Raw genomic sequence first — 11,093 nt, forward strand, 5'->3', positions numbered from 1 at the left:
GACGCGCAGGCTCAGTAGTTGTGGCGCACGGGCCCAGTTGCTCCGCGGCATGTGGGATCTTCCCAGACCAGGGCTCGAACCCGTGTGCCCTGCATTGGCAGGCAGACTCTCAACCACTGCGCCACCAGGGAAGCCCAAGTAAGCATTTCTTGAGGACAGTCTTTGAAGTGGAATTGCTGGATGAAGGGGTATGCACATTTACATTTTTGGAAATATTACAAACTACCCTCTGGAAAAACTCTACCAACTAACATTCCACCAACAGTGTATGAGTGCTCATTTCACTATATCCATGCCAGCCCTGGATATTACTCCTTTCATTGATGCCAACAAGCATCTTGTTTTCATTTGCATTTCCCTCGTTAACGTGAGATTGAAATCAGAGCCATATCCCAACTTGCGGCTCTCCTCCTCTTTGGCATCAGGGTGCTGCCACTTCATCTCTGTGTCTTTCATACTGCCCAGCCCAGAGCTGAGTGCAGTAGCTACGGATAAATGTTGGAGTCAGGCACTGTGATTTTTGCAGTTTTATGTGACAAAAATATGTTCTGAGACCCTACAAAATTCTACAGTGTCTTAGTTCTCCAAGATTTAATTGCAGATGTTAGAGCTCCTATCTGAGCTGTGCTGACTTCTAAGCCTTAGAGAAATCAGGAATCCTTGACTCCTGGTCTAGGGAGCAATTTTTTAGTAAACAGCAAAACAACTTGAATACCTGGTCAGGCTGGAACACGGGAGTCTTTCAAAACAGGTCCTAGGATCCTGGGAAGCAGGAAATCGCTTCTTTGGAAACTTCCTGATACCATCATCCAAACAGAATGGAAAAAAACCTTAGGGGTCATTTAAAGCTATTCTATTGTGCAAATCAGGAGACGGAGGCCCCAGCTAGAGAAGTGACTTGCTCTAGGTCACATAGCTAGTCAAGAACAGAGCTGTTCTTGCAGCCCAGGTTCTGATTCCAGGTCAGTGTTCTTTCCTCAAAACATGTGGAGTCAGAGAATTCACGTCCAAACTCCTCCCCAAACTCCTCTGCTCCTAACTGGAGGAGAACTTGACCTTTCTCAGAAACAGCATAAAATGGGGATTAAGGGCCCTGGTTTTTGAACCAGACAGCTCTAAATTCAAAACCCAGTGCAGCCACCAAGGTCTAGTAACTTTACTCTTTGACCCTTGGTGTCTTCTTCCTTGACAGTTAATATCACCTACATCACAAGATTATAGCTGTAGTTAGTATCGTTTACCTCACAGGATTATGTCAGATTTAAATGAGCAAAATTCAGTAAGCACTCATTAAACTGCCTTTTATTTTTCCCCTCTAATCTCCTCCTCTCTTGAGTGATTTGTCTGTGAGGGTGTAAAGATTAATTTATCATAGTGTTAGGAATTCCTGGTCCGGACTCCATGCCATTGGGAGGATCATGCATCCCCCACTTTGTTACTTCACTTGGCTAGGCTTGAGTTGCCACCTCCTAAGTCACTCCTTTATTAAACCACCAATCACAGCAGAGGAACTGTCCGCATCCTCATTTATTTGCATTGCATAAATTAGAAGGGGCTGAGAACAAGAGTTCCTTTGATCTCAGTCGACCTTGGCTGCCATTAGAATCATTGGGGGAACATTTCAAAAGCACCAAAGACTGCACCCCATCCCTTCCCTTATCCCTTATCCTGATCAGATTGGTTGGGAGTGGGGTCCAGGTGGCTTAAAAGCTCTCCCGGTGATTCTAATTCAAGTCAGGTTGGCGATCCACTGGTCTACATGAGTAGAGTTTAACACACATCTGAATCACCTATAGAGCTCAGCCCCTTCCATTCAGTAGGTCTGGAGCGGGGCCTCTGAATTTGCGTTTCTTACAAGTTTCCACGTGATGTGGATGCTGTCGATTTGGGGAACATTCTTTGATAAACGCTGATCTAGATGAACCTGAGAGGACCTTTGGGTTTTTTTCCTTCCCAGCATCGTTTCCCCCTCTGGTAACAGCTCATGACTTGCCTTTAGTGAACTACCCCTCCTCATATCTTAGGCCACAGGTGTAAACGATACTCACCCTACCTCCCAACTTCAGGAGCAAGAACATGACAAAGTCTGGCCAATCAACAGAATCTACACCCTGGCTCCAGGGGGTGATTGGTTCAGCAATAAGCATGTCACTTAACAGTCCAGTGAGAGTCAGCCCTGGGATGTTTGCTGGAACCCTTGGGAAGAAGTGCTAAGCTGGTAAGTTGTAAACCTGGGGCTGCTGGGGAAGAACCTGCCTGAGGATGAAGCAGGCAAAGGAGAGCAGAAGAAGAGACTAAGAGAGACCAAGTCCCGATGACACCTTCTTATCCCCTGGATCCAGCCAAGCCTGAATTTAGACCTAAATATTTCAGTTATATGAGTCAATAAATTCCCTTTTGGTACAACACAGGGAATATAACCAATATTTTGCAATAACTTTAAATGGAATATAATATATAAAAATGTTGAATCACTATGTTGTACACCTGAAACTAATATAACATTGTAAATCAACTATACTTCAATAAATAAATAAATTCTCTGTTTTGCTTAAGCCAGTTTGGGGTGGGTTTTGTCATGTGCAATTCAAAAAGTGCTGGGAATTCCCTGGCGGTCCAATGATTAGGACTCTGTCCTTTCACTGTCAAGGGCCCAGGTTCAATCCCTGGTTGCGGAACTAAGATCCCACCATAAGCCACGGTGCGGCCAAAAAAAAAAAGTGCTGAGTACATGGAACATCTACAATGCCTTTCCACCCAAAGGGTGGGATTCCAGGTTCTCTCCTGGATGCTACTCCCATCAGGCAATGACCTTCACAAAGGCCCCAGAATGGAGCAGAACTCCTAGAGGTCATTTAGTGCCATTCTCCTCCTTGTTTATGTGGGGAGACCGGGGGGGACAAGGAAGGGTGAGGACACGTCCTGAATCATGCATACAACAAAGCCAAAGGATATCAGCCCTTGGCTCTGTCAGTAAATACACCCAAACCAGTGCGTGATAACAGCCAGCAGTGCAGTGCCAAAACACTGACAAGTTTCCTTCTCAAGGACACCCATACAGGGACAGGGGCTCCCTCCTTCAGCATGAAAAAGAGCATTACTGTGTCTTAGTTTCTCTAATTGCAATTGAACAAACACACAGATAAATGCTGTTGTTCCTTTTTTTTTTTTGGCTGTGTTGGGTCATCATTGCTGTGCGCGGGCTTTCTCTAGTTGCGGCGAGTGGGGACTACTCTTCATTGCGATGCACGGGCTTCTCATTGCAGTGGCTTCTGTTGTTGCGGAGCACGGGCTCTAGGTGTGCGGGTTTCAGTAGTTGTGGCACACAGGCTCAGTAGTTGTGGCTCACTGGCTCTAGAGAGCAGGCTCAGTAGTTGTGGCACATGGGCTTAGTTGCTCCGTGGCATGTGGGATCTTCCCAGATCAGGGCTCCAACCCGTGTCCCCTGCATTGGCAGGCGGATTCTTAACCACTGCGCCACCAGAGAAGTCCCAATGCTGTTGTTCTTAATCATCCAAATGGAGTTTATGGAAATGGGAAAAAAGTTTTTTCAGGGGATAAATACGAGCAAAAATAGGAAAATGAAGCCCCCGGTAATCTCACTACCTGTGCTAACACTGAGAACATTTAGGGAGCATATTCCTTTGTGTTTGTTTGCTTTATCTATGAAGATTTACATCAGGTAAGGTGGAGATTTGCTCTGAGAGACCCAAACTATCCTTCTCAGGAATGAATCGGGATGAACCTTGGAAGTGAAAGAGGAAAAGATTTCTTCCATTCTTGGGGGTCGTATCAGACAGGGTTCTTCCTGTGAGCACCAGAAATTAGAGAGCAGGGGATTTTTTTGGAAGGTCAATGGAAGCTTACACAGTTGATGAAAGACTAGAAGAGCAGGCTTGGGTCAACAGGACTTAAGGAAACTGAGGGTCAAGAAGCATAAGTAGGAAAATCAGTCATTTCCTTTAACAGGGACGTAGGTAAGGATGCTATCAATGACCCACAACTGCTATTGCCACAAAGAGAATGGCCAGAAACCACTGCCTTGTCCTTGCCAGAGTTAAAGTCCTGGGAAAAGAGCATTTTAGAGCACGTGTTCCCCACTGATTCACCCAGGTGAGTCGAGGAGGGATCTGACCTCTTTGACTTCAACTGGAGGAGGCCAGCAGGGGAAGGAAGGAGCCAAGAAGTACCCCTTCCCCAAGACAGTCAGGGAGAGTCAATTTCCCTTAATGAAACTGGGGTGCTTTGGGGAGGGGGAGGGGTGGTGTAGAGCCCCAAACTAAGAGCTACCCACTAGTGAGCCTAGAGAGGGCAAGAGCTTGGGGGCTGCTGCGTCTAGGGCCAGTTTATCACTGAGCCTGCAAACCAGTCCCAATCTATTACCCTAGCACACTGTTGGTGTACCTCTGAACGAAAGCAACCATGTTTGAGTGTGTGTGGAAATACAGAGCTGTAACACTGGGTGTCCAGGCTATGTGTCATGGAATATGTGCAAAAAAAGTCTTTTCCCTTTCCCACATCCCCCTGGGAAGCACCTGCAGGACCAGCCAGATGGAACGTGCCTTGATCAATTAAGTGGTTTCTTTAGAGGGTAGGGGCTGTACCTGGGGCTGGGTGTTGTCGACCACGTGTCTCCAGGCAGTGGAGGAACACGGCCTTTAGGCAACCAAGTTGTCCCTTTTCAACAGTGCCCTCCTATGGCCATCTCAGCAACTGCAGGATACCTAATGGTCAGGCTTCTCTGTTCTCCTTCAGGAGATGGCAACTAAACTGCCCCTTAGGACTAAGTAACTGCTCTGAGAGTTATCCTGGAAGAGAGGGCCACAGGTTGGGAGGAGAGTCATTCTCAGAAGAGGTGGGATGGGAACGCAAGTCATTCAATTTTAGTAATAAAAATCATGTGACATGGGGCTTCCCTGGTGGCACAGTGGTTAAGAATCCACCTGCCAATGAAGGGGACACGGGTTCAAGCCCTGGTTCGGGAAGATCCCACATGCTGCGGAGCAACTAAGCCCGTGCGCCACAACTACTGAGCCTGTGTGCCACAACTACTGAAGCCTGCGTGCCTAGAGCCCGTGCTCCGCAACAACAGAAGCCCACGCACCTCAACGAAGAGTAGCCCCCACTCAACGCTACTAAAGAAAGCCCGCGTGCAGCAACGAAGATCTAATGCAGCCAAAAATAAATTTAAAAAAAAAAGTATTTTTAAAAAAATCACGTGACATAGCATCCTTCTACGTAAACACTATTCACCAAGATCCTTTGGGTACTGATCTCCTTCTGGCTAAAATCCATCCAGCTGTCCTTGAATCTGTCTCACAGTTTTCCATCATATATAACCATGAGGATAGCAAGCCTCTGCTTGTCCACTGCCTTGCTCAAGTTCAGACATACTATGTCTCTATCATTTCCTTGTCAAAGAGGGAATTGAGGGGCTCACTTATTGAAGGGAAGCGAAGGAACTAAATCCCTGACCTTCAGTGTCCCCTTTATTTCTGGGGGTGGTTCGTAAGAAACTCACAATGCACTGGAAGTTCGGAGTCTTGATCCTTGCTTCCAGCTTGGCCATTAACTTGCTGTGTGATCTTGAGCAAGTTGCTGGAGCTCTCTGAGCCCCACAACCCTCCTCAGGCAAATAACCTCCACAATGCACACCTCAGGGCTGCTCATTGGTTTGAATGAAGTTAATGTTGCAGAAACCTAGAAAAGACAAAATAAGTAATTATTAACAACAAGTAATGTGGGGAGATTTTCTGCTGCAGTATTGGCTTTTCTGCATCCGCAGAGCTGAGGAACTAGGAAATAGGATTCTGGTTCCGAAAAACAGCTGTTAAGGATATTTCTGTGTGTGTGTACTTGTGTCTGCATCTCTCTCTGACTCATGTTTCTCTCTGCATGTCCCTCTGGGTCTCTATCTCTCCCCTTCCCCCACTCTTCCCTTACCTTTTCCCAGTCTTAGGCCAGAGCTGATGTTTCTTCACAAGTGACAGTTCAGGGCCCTTTTAAACCAGGTCTGCCCTCCCCTAATGGTTGTGCTAGGCAAGATGAAGCCAAGTCAAGACAGCTTCTGGGTTTCTCTGGCTCCAGGCTTGAAAGGTAGAGCACTTCAGTTTCTTGCAAGTCCCAGTTAAACAGGACCTTAGTGGCAGATCAGGGCAGAGAAGTCCCAGGCTGCTGTACTAGGCTCCTGGGGAATGGGGTGGAGGCTGAGGAGGGGGAGGGGATTGCCAGCACTTGGTGACTGACGGCTTCAGGCCAAGGTAGGCGGCACTGATGCCACCATCTCAGCCCTGCTTCCTGCCCACCTCCTGGCCTCTGCCAGCTTTCTGCCTCTCTAGAGCCTCTGGGGTCAAGACAAACCTGGGTACAAATCCTGACTCCCCCATCTGCTCACTGTGTAACCCTGGGCAAATCATTAACCTCTTTTAACTGGATTTCTTGGTCTGGAAAATGAAGACGATAAGAAGTAAGTTGTAAGGATCAGGTTGAATAATAGCATAGCATAAAGCGGGAGACAGCAAATTATAGGCTGTAGACCAAACCTGGCTCACTCCCTACTTTTGTATAACCTGCAAGCTAAGAATGGAATATTTCTAAATGGTTGGGGGAAAAAAAAATTTTAAAAAAAGGTTAATATTTCCTGACATTGAACATGATATGAAATTCAAATTTCAGTGTCTCTAAATAAAGTTTTATTGGCACACAGCCACGCCCATTCATTTATGTATTGTCTAGGGCGACAGAACTGAGTAGTTGGGACAGAGACTGTATGTGGCGCTCAATGCCTAAAATACTTTCTGGCCCTTTACAGAAAAAGTGTGCCTACCCTGGGCACGGGTTTAAGAGTACAGACTACCTGGGTTCAAGTCTCTGTTCTGTCACTTACTAATTTTGTGACACTGGGAAGGTCATTTAATCCATATGTGCCACAATTTCTTCTTCTGTAAAATGGGAATAACAATTGTGATTAGGGGTTGTTTTAAGGATTAAATGAGTTAATATTTGTAAAGCACCAGGACCAATGTCTACATGCAGTATTATGTAAATAAACAAAGAAAATCATGTATATGAGGAATTAAGCAATGATCTTGTGTTATGGATTTGGTTGGAAGCAAAATCAGAAGGAATGGTGGCTTTATCCCTGATACTGTCCTGGGCAACATTTTTTTGGTCAGACACTTGAATGAAGACATCTGAGGTAAGACAGTGGAATGCACGGAGGGTGTGGATGGGAGTGATTGAGGGAGGACAGAATTGGATTCCTAGAGACCCTGTCAGGAACAAATGCACTGACTATACAGGTGACAATTTGGAGGGCTAAGCCTACATGCAGCCGGTTACTCTACAGAGATATTAATGTGTATTTTGTCTTTTGGGGGTTTTGTTTGTTTTTTGTTTGTTTTGCTGCTATTGAACATTAAAAAGAACGAGAGCTGGTTTCTTGTCTCCTCCTTGACCACCTCACCTCTCCAAGAGGACAAGATTTTTCATTCATGGAGCCTTGAAAACAAGTTGAAAGTGGAGGCATTTCTCCCAAGGTGGAAGAGGGTTTGGAAGACTTGAGGTGATTGAGGAGACATGACATAGTAGCAGCATGTATGATATCCATTTTAATACAAAGCATAATGTGCTAAACCAAAGTGAGTACAATCTCAGGCCACATTAATATCAATAGAAGTAGGTCTTGTAGAAAGAGGGAGGTGATGTCCTTCCATGTACTCTGGCCAGCGCATGTCCTATCCTGGGCAATTTAAGAGGGATGTGGACACATTTTGTGGTATGCCCATACCTTCTCATCAGTTGCACTGGGTTCTTCCCCACCCTCATCATCCCTGGCCCATATGAACAGTTGATAAATGCCAGTAGCTCCTGTCTTCCAATCATTCTCAATTATGCAGAACTCACTCACTCTTCCCTGGTGAAAGCGGGCCTGGAGGATGAGTCCTGCTTCAGATCAAAATTTCTACTTTATCAGCAGCTACAAAGACATTAACCTGATACCTGGGTGCAAAGTTTAGCTTGTTCAGCAACTCCTACAATCACCTGGCCTTAGGAGATCCTGCTTAGGCCCCAGTGGTCTCAGAGACTGGGTGGCCCGTCTCAGTCTTCAAGGACCCCTGCCATGTGCCTACAGCCTGATTTCCCAACCTTATCTTCCACTACTCCCCTTTACACTTGTATGACTCAGCCAAAGGAGAGCACAGTTCAGCTTTTTCAAAGCACGTGCTATCTTAGTTGCTTTTTGGTTGCAAGGGGCAGAATGCCAACTCAGACGGGGTTCACCAAGAAAGGAAAGTTTATTGGCTCATGTGACTGAGAGGTACAGTGCTGTCTGGCATCAGGCCCAGTTGTACCCAGCACCTTAGGATCTCTCTATCTCAGTCTCTAGGCTCAGTGTTAGCTTCATTCGCAGACCAACTTTCCCCTAGGAAGTTGTAAAATGGCTGCTAAAAGCTCCAGACTCAAATCTGGAGCTCCATAACCCTAGTAGAAATAGAATTTCACTCCCCCAAGAGTTTGAGCCCAAGGCTCAGGAAATGACTCTCAGGGAACAGACTGGGGTTATCCCAAATCAAGTCCTGTGGCAAAAGGCATTGAACACAACAATTGAATAGGCCCAAGTCACATGCCCCAGCATGCAGGGGAAGAGACCCCATTAAGAGTTGGGGGTACAATTAGGGTCCGTGTTTCTTATACCCATGACTTGAGAGTGGGAAAGGGTGGTTCCTAAAGGACACTGCATTCTGTGATTAGAAGCAGTGGAAACAGGTGATGGGAAGGCAATAGCACATGCCCATCACCACATATGCTGTACCATTCCTCCTGGCAACCTAGTGATCTGGTATCAGTCTGACAGAGAGTGAGGGAAGTAAAGCCAGGAAGAGCACCTCTGGATGTTGGAGGGAAAGTCCTGCATTTCTTTAGGACACCTTGCTGGCTCTGGGAGGGGACTGGAAGAGAGGATGAAGGAGCCATGGGGAAGATTTTGAAATTTGAAAGTTGATCTTCCTGCAAAGATCATGACTAATGAAAAGAGAGATGCCTCTGGAGCCTGGACCCAGAATCAGGGAGGGAAACCCAGGAAGCTGGGGAGGAATTGTGCAGCATACACTACCCAACATCCTTCTTCCCCCTCCATCCTTCTTTGAAGAGCCCTATACTGTTCAGGTGTCCACTCAGCCCAGCCTCAGTGTGAATCATGATTGCTCCAAGCCTATCATGATGCCCCACCCTTCTTGCCAACAACTGGACTAGGTATGAATGTGTGACGTAATTCTGACCAATGATATGCCGGGTCCTTTTCAGAACCATTTTCTTTACTGACAAAAAGAAACACATAGGAAGACACAGACCATCCCCCTATGCTGGACACTGTCATGTCTGGAAGTGCAGCAGCTATCTCGTAGCCAAGAAGAGAGCCAGCCTGAAGGCCATGTGACGCCTGAAGAGGACAGAGAAGAAAAATGGAAAGAACCTGAGCCTTTACTTATGACACTGAGCCACTGAATTAACCAATCCTGGAACCATCCTACTTTGGACTTCTTAGAGTGCAGTGTAATAAGTTATCCTTATTGCTTAGGCCAATCACATTGGAGTCCTCTCTTACTGTAGCCACAGCACACTAAGTGACTCACATAGGCTTTCCTTTATTGAAAGAGTATCTGAAGAGAGAGGACATTTCCAACACTGGGTGTTAAGGCTATAGGCAAGCCGCACAGCCACTCTGGGAAGTGCAGGGTGGCGGAAAGAGGATGTGCTTTAGAGACTCATATGCCTAGATCCGTCACTTATTAGCTGTGTGCCCTTGAACACATTCATTCACCTCTCTAGGGCTCAGTGTTTTCATCTGTAAAATGGGAAGAATAACCTGTACTTCATCGAGTTGTTGTAAGATCGAAAATGTGTACAGAGTTCTGATATACAATTATAATGGTCACATATGGAAGGATCGCTTTTGTCTGTACATCACTGGACCAGGATCTCAATGATGTCCAAACAAACAATGACTGATAAAGCGATGATACTTTATCAGAACCTCCTCAGAAGCTTCTTGAAAAATCCAGATTCCTGGACTCCATCCATGGGGATCATGAGTCAGTAGATCTGAGTTGGGATCTGTGTATTAGTCTGGACCCTTTCTTTCTTTCTTTTTTTTTTAATATTCCACCCCCTTTATTTTTAGAGTATCAGCACCACTCCCAGAAAATTAAGTTCACAACAGTTTCTGGGTACCATGATTTTTTGGGGAGAAAAACAAAGCTCCCAGGGTGATACCTATTATCCCTCTATTCAACTTCCCCTTCTCCTTCTCTTCCTCCTCCTCCTCCTTCTTCTTCTTTGCTCTATCCTCTTGGATAGATGGGTTGAAGAATTATATACCCTTAAAGATGTTGCACTCTAACCCTCAGTATTTGTGAGTGTGATCCTATTTGGAAATAGGGTGTTTGCAGATGATCAAGTTAAGATGAGGTCCTTAGGGTGGGCCCTAATCTAATATGATTGAGTCCTTATAAAAAGGGGAAATTTACACACAGAGACAGATGTCTAGAGAGGGACGACCATGTGAAGACACAAGGAGAATAGCATCTACCAGCCAAGGAACTTCTGAGGATACCAGAAACTAGGAATCCTTTGAAACCATCAAGATGCCAGTTTTCTCATATGGACACCAAGGGGGGAAAGTGGTGGGGTGAGGGTGGGGGTGATAGTCTGGACTCTTTCAGTTGCAAGTTGCAAAAACCCAACTCAAACTGGCTGAAGCAAAAGAAAAAAAAAGAAAGCAAGAAGGAAAGAAAGAAAAGAAAAGAAGGAAGAAAAGAGTAATTTATTGGCTCATACATTTGAATAGCCCAGAGGAATAAACTTCAGACATGGCTGGATCTAGGTGCTCATAACATGTCATGAGCTTGCTCCCTCTCTCTCTTCTCTCATCCCTTGTCATGATTTGCCTCTGTGTTGGTTTCATTCTCAACCAGCATTCCCAGGCTGATGGCTACCAGCCTAGAGCCTCTGAAAAAAGAGAGCATCTCTTCCCCTACAGCTCTGCCAAAATCCTGGGGCTGCCTGCTGCAGCCTAGCTTTGACCCCTGGGC

This window comes from Balaenoptera physalus (assembly GCF_965194825.1).
Source record: "Balaenoptera physalus genome assembly, chromosome: 3".
Classification (NCBI taxonomy): domain Eukaryota; kingdom Metazoa; phylum Chordata; class Mammalia; order Artiodactyla; family Balaenopteridae; genus Balaenoptera; species Balaenoptera physalus.